Source organism: Botryllus schlosseri, chromosome 7 (assembly GCF_051294905.1).
Source record: "Botryllus schlosseri isolate E-star chromosome 7, Bs_hap1, whole genome shotgun sequence".
In the NCBI taxonomy this organism is placed as follows: Eukaryota; Metazoa; Chordata; class Ascidiacea; order Stolidobranchia; family Styelidae; genus Botryllus; species Botryllus schlosseri.
In genome coordinates this window covers 17,984,744-17,991,445 of record NC_137242.1, presented here as the reverse complement: position 1 = coordinate 17,991,445, position 6,702 = coordinate 17,984,744, and the positions used below count along the sequence as shown (strand labels likewise).

General features: G+C 40.1%; 1 long non-coding RNA gene across 1 annotated transcript; it reads left to right on the top strand.

The window, feature by feature from the left end:
• Window positions 1-3,964: 3,964 nt before the first annotated feature.
• LOC145443010 (uncharacterized) lies at window positions 3,965-6,395 on the top strand. Its single transcript, XR_013916264.1, has 3 exons — window positions 3,965-4,726; window positions 5,109-5,239; window positions 6,257-6,395. It is a non-coding gene; the product is annotated as an uncharacterized LOC145443010 (long non-coding RNA).
• Window positions 6,396-6,702: the final 307 nt, after the last annotated feature.

Below are 6,702 nucleotides of genomic sequence, written 5' to 3'. Positions count from 1 at the left end.
GCTTGATATGAAGGGATCAGGGCTTCTACTGGATATTTTATTACGCCGATTTCTGATTTGATCATCGTGGTCACTTCGTTCATTAAGCAGCCGTAGTGCCCTACAAAGCTCTCCACAACTGACCAACACCAAGCCAATCGCAGTTGAATAAATCACTATGATACCGCATTTCACTGCTGAAATATGTGTTCATTTATTGAATGCCACTACCAATGAAAGTATTGCCTCTGCAAATAGCTGTCAGTAATGCCTTGGACTGTGCGTGCAATGTGCATATAGCATTTTTTTGTTGTTTTCAACTTCTACCATATCACCCGGTCGGCTAACGCATATCTTGGTTGTACGGCGGAATACCTTTTCGAATGATGCCCAATGTTGAAGCTTTGTAATAAGTACCGTACCGGCGCAGTTTCTCGCTCCGAGAAAGACGTACTGTACTCGGTTAACCTTTCCCCACCCCATGATGACGTAACACTCGCCTTAGTGAAAAAGTGAGATTATCGCGAGTGATGTCGCTAGTGAATATTGTACGTGTGGCCTACGCTTTAGCGTTAACACAGATACACCTGATTTTGCGTGAAATCCGCAATGCGTTAGGTAGGCTAAGTGTCAGATCAGCGCACATCTCTTCCATACTCGATCTTGATAACGAAATTGCTGCCCTAATCATGGAGTGCCAACCTTGAGACTTGGCACAGCGTTCGATACTAAAATCAAGACATAGGCTACCATGCACGAGTCAGCTCTTACTCGACTTAGGAAACGAAATTACCTCCAACATAGTTCAGTGACAAACTTCAATCTTGGTACAGCGTTTGATACTAACATTAAGACTTACCGTATCAAATGTCATGACCAATCTCGGTATGGAACATCGTCAAAATCAATTGATACCAAACCAATACCGGCTTTTGAGTAAAATCTGTTTGCGATACATGACGGATCAGCACACACTCAACTTCGGAAACGGAATGACTGCCCTAAACTTTAAGTAAAAACCCTGGAACTTGGGACAGTGTTAAATACCACCATCACGACATGACATACCAAGTTTCAAGAATTATCATGGTATGAAACACCATCAAAATCGAACTATACCAGCAAAGGTCGACTAAACGCATATGACGGTAACCGAGTTCAGAGATACGATTGCTACATCACACCTGAAGGGCAACCAGGCTATGTTGCCCCACCTGCTCGGTAATTTTATGAATAGGAGAGAGTAAATCATTGTGTCTTTATTGTGCGCGGCTTTGAGAGAATAGACAGTGAAAGATTGTTATGAGCGCTACTGGGGCATGCCCCGGCTAGGCATTCGCAAAGCGAAAACACGAAGAGAATTCGATTTTCGCAGAGACTTCGCTATATATGGGCATTTACAAGCGAAAGGACAATGAGAATACGCTTTTCGCTGTGATTTTGGTATATATAGATTGCTGTGCGTCAATAAATGGTAAAGAATTGTTATTGAACAGAATTTAAGGTGGGGCAATGCCCCAGTTGCCCTATAGGACGAGCCGCCACTGCATGGTGTGATGAAAAGTAATAACTTTGATATCGGATTTACCGCCGCCATATTAAGTATATAATCACCACAGATAAACTAACGCAAAAATCGTGCTTAGCGTTTTTTCCTTTAGAATCGCTTACTCGTCAATGGCGAAATATCACGATTTACAGAAAATTACCAGTAACTTAGAATCCAGTAAATGAATCATTATAGCCGCATCGACGAGGACAAATTTTACGTACAGTCACCGGGTTAAGAATGCTATGTAAAGTGATATATTTGAAGAATCAAAATCATCTCGAATTGCTGATCCCGAGTCACCGTTCAATCTATATTTTCCTACGTCGATTCCAACTCAAGTAAAGTTGGTTCGGGGTAGTGACTTGACTCGAGTCAAGTCAAGTCAATCAAAAATATGTACCTCGAGTTATCCCCACAATAATGTCTGATGAAGCTTTTCACATGTCAAGGTAATAATCGTCGATACCTATAGATTTTTGACCTTTATAAAGCCCGAGAAAAATACCAAATTTTACCATCGGAAATTACCTATGATAGATTGCCAAGGGTCATGAAAAACCTTTCCCGTAACAGTATCGATGTGTTACGGATAGATTCCGTAGCTAAGACGGAAATTTTATTGAAGGTTGATAAACTTAATTCCGTTCCGTGGTCCCAAACTTTAATGAATAATCCGTATATAATTGGTGTGTCGCCTAAATATCATGGATAAACCACGGAACACTGGTAGCAGGTATGTATAATTATAGCATGACTCGCGGAAGTTTTCTCTGTAGAAAGCAATTAATGGCTCGCGAACGTCACGTTTAAAACATGACAGACGTAACAAACAAACCAGAAATTTTTAGTATGTTACTCGCAAATGTATTGACAGATGTAAGCCGGTTGTGCGCAGGCGAATGTAACAGATTATTATCTCCGTAAATACACGTTTCCGTCTAAATATCATTACTGAAGAAGGAATATTGTTCGATATATTACTGTACAGAAATGTTTATATCAAATATCGCATTGTGGGAAGATATTATTGGAAAGAAAGTCACGACGTGGACTTTGGACTTTCGACTGTCTGCACGTAATTCTCTTTGTATTTCCGGTGCATGTCTATTGGCCTTCACTAATTCTGCCCCTTATGATATAAGACTTATAGTTTTGGAGCGAACACCAATTTTTTCATAAGTCGGAATGTGGCACTCGTTGCGCCGCAATATTTTCTATACCAACACACATGGTAGATTGTGATTATCTTGCCTGTGTTTTATTCAGGACTCAATCACCATTTGGTTGTAATCATTTTTATGAAAATCTCATTACGAGGGACTAAAAGTCATAAACTGATAGAGTTCGAATTATAAAAGGTCAGACAAAGGAGGATAATAATTCTACTGCATGGAACGCACAATATAGATTCTGCAACGAGATAGGATACCAGGATCAATTTCTTCCGCGAAATTCGAATTCCGTTTGTTCGTTTTATTAAACAACTTTGGCGGTTATTTGCGCCATGATAGTGAATGCTGTAATGTTCATTGGTCTTTGCCTTTGGCACTGCGCACGCATCCATTCATAATTCATCTCTCGGACCAACGACCCGAAAAATGGTATCCACAGCTATTTGACTAGGTGCTCAGCATTCACGGATAGCATGGAGGAGAAAAACGGGGGAGCAAACTAGGTGAACTTACGGTCGTATCGCATGTACGTCGTCAAAGCTTCTCGATGGTGCGGGCGAAAAAGAATATCATATCTCTCTCTGTCGCTTGATTTTCATACGACACTGCGTACACACAGTGATGACAGCGATGAGGAGCCCAGATAAATCTCCACAAATAGAAACTTGTCAGAGCCGTGAGTCGGACCAACAACCAACGGTGTTGTGAAGGTATCGCATGGCAATCTGTGCCACTCGTTTCCCCTGTTGATAATATTTCCAATGCACGGAACGCATGATATAGAATATAGACAGATTCTGCAACGAGAGGAAACCAGAATGAATTACTTCCACAAAATTTCAGATCTGATCTCGTTTTCTTCAGTATGGATTCACTTTTGTGATTACAGAAATTATTTGACCCTTTTTACTTACGAGTAATATTACACTGGTTAACAATAATCTGTAGCCAGGATGCAAAGAGCGTTTTCGGGTATTCTTAAGGCCAGTGGTTCCGAATTGGCTGTACACTGTAAAAAATCTGGTAGATTTACTGGGAAATCTCTGTAAATTTTGCAACGAATCACCGGTAGCTGCCAATAACTGTGCCTAGTTTGTAATTTTACATTTTGATATGTAATATTACCTCAATTTAGCTCTAAAGTCAAGTTACCAGAATTTCTTCGCAAAATTACTGACAGTTACTCGTTACTGAAGTTTACCAGGCTATTGGCAAAATTGATTAGCCTAAAAATCTCTGCAACCAATGTATAGATTGTATACGTGGAACTGAATGCTACTGATATCATTCTCGTGGTGATTTGACGTGATTCAACCTCGTTCGCGAGTCTGGGGTCTGTCATACGGAAATTGTTGTTGGTCCTAGTACCAATTTCAGTATAGTACATAGTACGGTAAAAGAAACAACTGACAATCGTAGATACCCATTATATTACATTATAAGGCTATGGCTATACGGCCGGTCTCGCTGGTTACATTCGTTGTCACGGATAGGACTGATGAGTCAGAATATCAGTTTAGGATGTATAATATTGTTCGGGAAACTAGAAACATCAGCACCGCATGCCAAGTTGACCATTTGTTAATGGCGAACAAGGCGACCTGTAATAGGTTACATTAGGCTAATGTCACGCGTTACGAAAGACAACCAACGCACAACTGTGACATCACAAGCAGCGTCTGGTTAAGTAAGTACGGTAAGTAGTGACAACACATGGAATAAATATCAATTTATACGCAATTAAATAGAAAAGAAAGGGGCTAGATGTAATGATACCTGTTTCTGTATGAAAAAACGACTTAAATCAAACATTATAACGCTGTGGCCAGTAAATATTATTGGTGGCATGTCAGCGGATGAATACCACTTATTTCGAAATCGTGAGAGTGTCGTATCGTCGTCTGGCCATTATTGAAAATTGAGATTTGAGCAAATGGTGGAGCGAAGCTTGTTGTGCTTGAAGAAAGTGGACACGATCGTTGAAGGTTCCTAGGAATGCTGATTGGGATACGCATCGTAAAAGGTACAGTACTACATAGTATTCGTGACCGTGAATATCTACGACTGTGCACGCCACCGGGATGACTTTGATTTCATGATTGAAATATTTCATTCGCTGCATTCTCTGTTCTATTTTGGGATGTTAGTCGACTTATATACTGACCTGTGACACCACATACTCTGCCGCGGAGTAGTTGAAACTGTTGGCATGCTAATGTCATTGTAGGGCCATTGCATAGAGGCGTTACCATTCACTGCAGGATTTGTTTGGCACACATGCCACCTCAAATGAGGAACCTTTTGCTTCAATACATAAGAACAGTGGTTCTCAACCTGGGGAGCGCGAGAAATTGACTAAGTCTGTATGAATTCTGACTAAACGTGTGTTTCGCAACCATTTTCAGAAAACGATTGTGGAAGATGAAACTTATTTCGTATTCAAGAAACCTCGCCAAATTCAAACTCCAGCAGTCGCGCTCAACTTCATTTAGGCAAATTTTTGATATTCTCTGAAGATTTGGAGGAGTTACCACATGTAAGTCATTCATTACTTCATAGCTTTGGCCGTAGCCTAAAGCTCGTTGCTATGGGTAGCTGTTGTTAATAGCTGGCGAACTGCACTGCGCAAGACAGACTTAGATGCAATATAGGTTGCTCGGTTTCGCCCTCAATTAAGCTATACCCTATATCAACACAATTTAATTCAATTCAATTCCAAAACTGATCTAATTGAGCATGGCAGTACAGAACGACGCCTTGTTCACTGTAGTCACCACCAGCATTAGGATTAGTCTCAGTGCAACCTATCTTGAAACAAATGTATCTGCTGTCCAATGTTTTTTTTTGCTATTTTCAAACAAGTTTGAGGAAATTTGTCAAAAATGTTAAAGACTGGAATACGGATTCAAACTTGGCGTAAGACATATCATATGTATACTATAAGATCAGGGATGGGCAACCTCCTGTCGCAGATGGGAATTTGTGCGGCCATCAACACCTAATTCAATTAGTATGTGTTAGCATCCGTCGACATGCAAATTGAAATTACTAATTCACTCCCAATTTTGTTAGAGATTCTAATTATTTTTGAAATTTTCTTCGCGCTTCACGCAATTCAACATAACTTAATTTTTCGATTCTAATATAGTAGCGCCCTTCTAAATCTGAGCAGGAATCAGAATCGTGTGCTCCTCACGAAAGAAATTTTTTTATGGTACATTTGGGCGATTTCAATATATTTCCACTACCGATACGATGGGTCGATGGACAATCCGGATCGGGGGTCAAGAAATAACAGCATGCAATAAAGTGCATGACTAATAATAATTGGCCAACACGAAGATGCATTATCATTTATAACTTGCCCACTGCATTTGATGAAGTAAGTCATGAATCTCTGCTATATCATGTAAAAGGCGGAGCCGTCACCACAATATGCACCGGTACCGGTACATCAAAAATTGTTATATTTTTGTTACCCTATTTGTCTTGGTAGTCTTTATAATGTCATATTAGAGACTTTGCTTAATATAGCGACTTGAATTCTTTTTAGTGGAACTGCAAGATACTAGCTACACAGAAGGAATGAGGTCGAGAAAAGGAAACAATTGGAAGTTTGGCCAATGGTTGGAGACCACTCGTGCTACTGCATGTCTCCTAAAGAAGAATTAGACCACCAGCAGCAATACTTCAATCGATAATCTTCTCATCGTGAATCATGAATGAATATACAGTTTGTTCAAATGTCGTTTTGGGGTGTGAAGAAGCTTTTGCAATATTTTAGCATAGGGTTGCTTTGCGATAGGTATGGGATGTACGTGAATTTAAAAGCTGGTATGTAATCCTGATTTACACAGACAGCATGTATATAGGTAGGCGGTAAAATTACAGTGGGAGTGGCAAATATACAGGGTAAGATGTAGATTGGATATACCAGAGGTGACTGTAACATTACAGTCTGGCGTGTAAAGTGAGATTACCGGACGAGTGTAAGTTAAA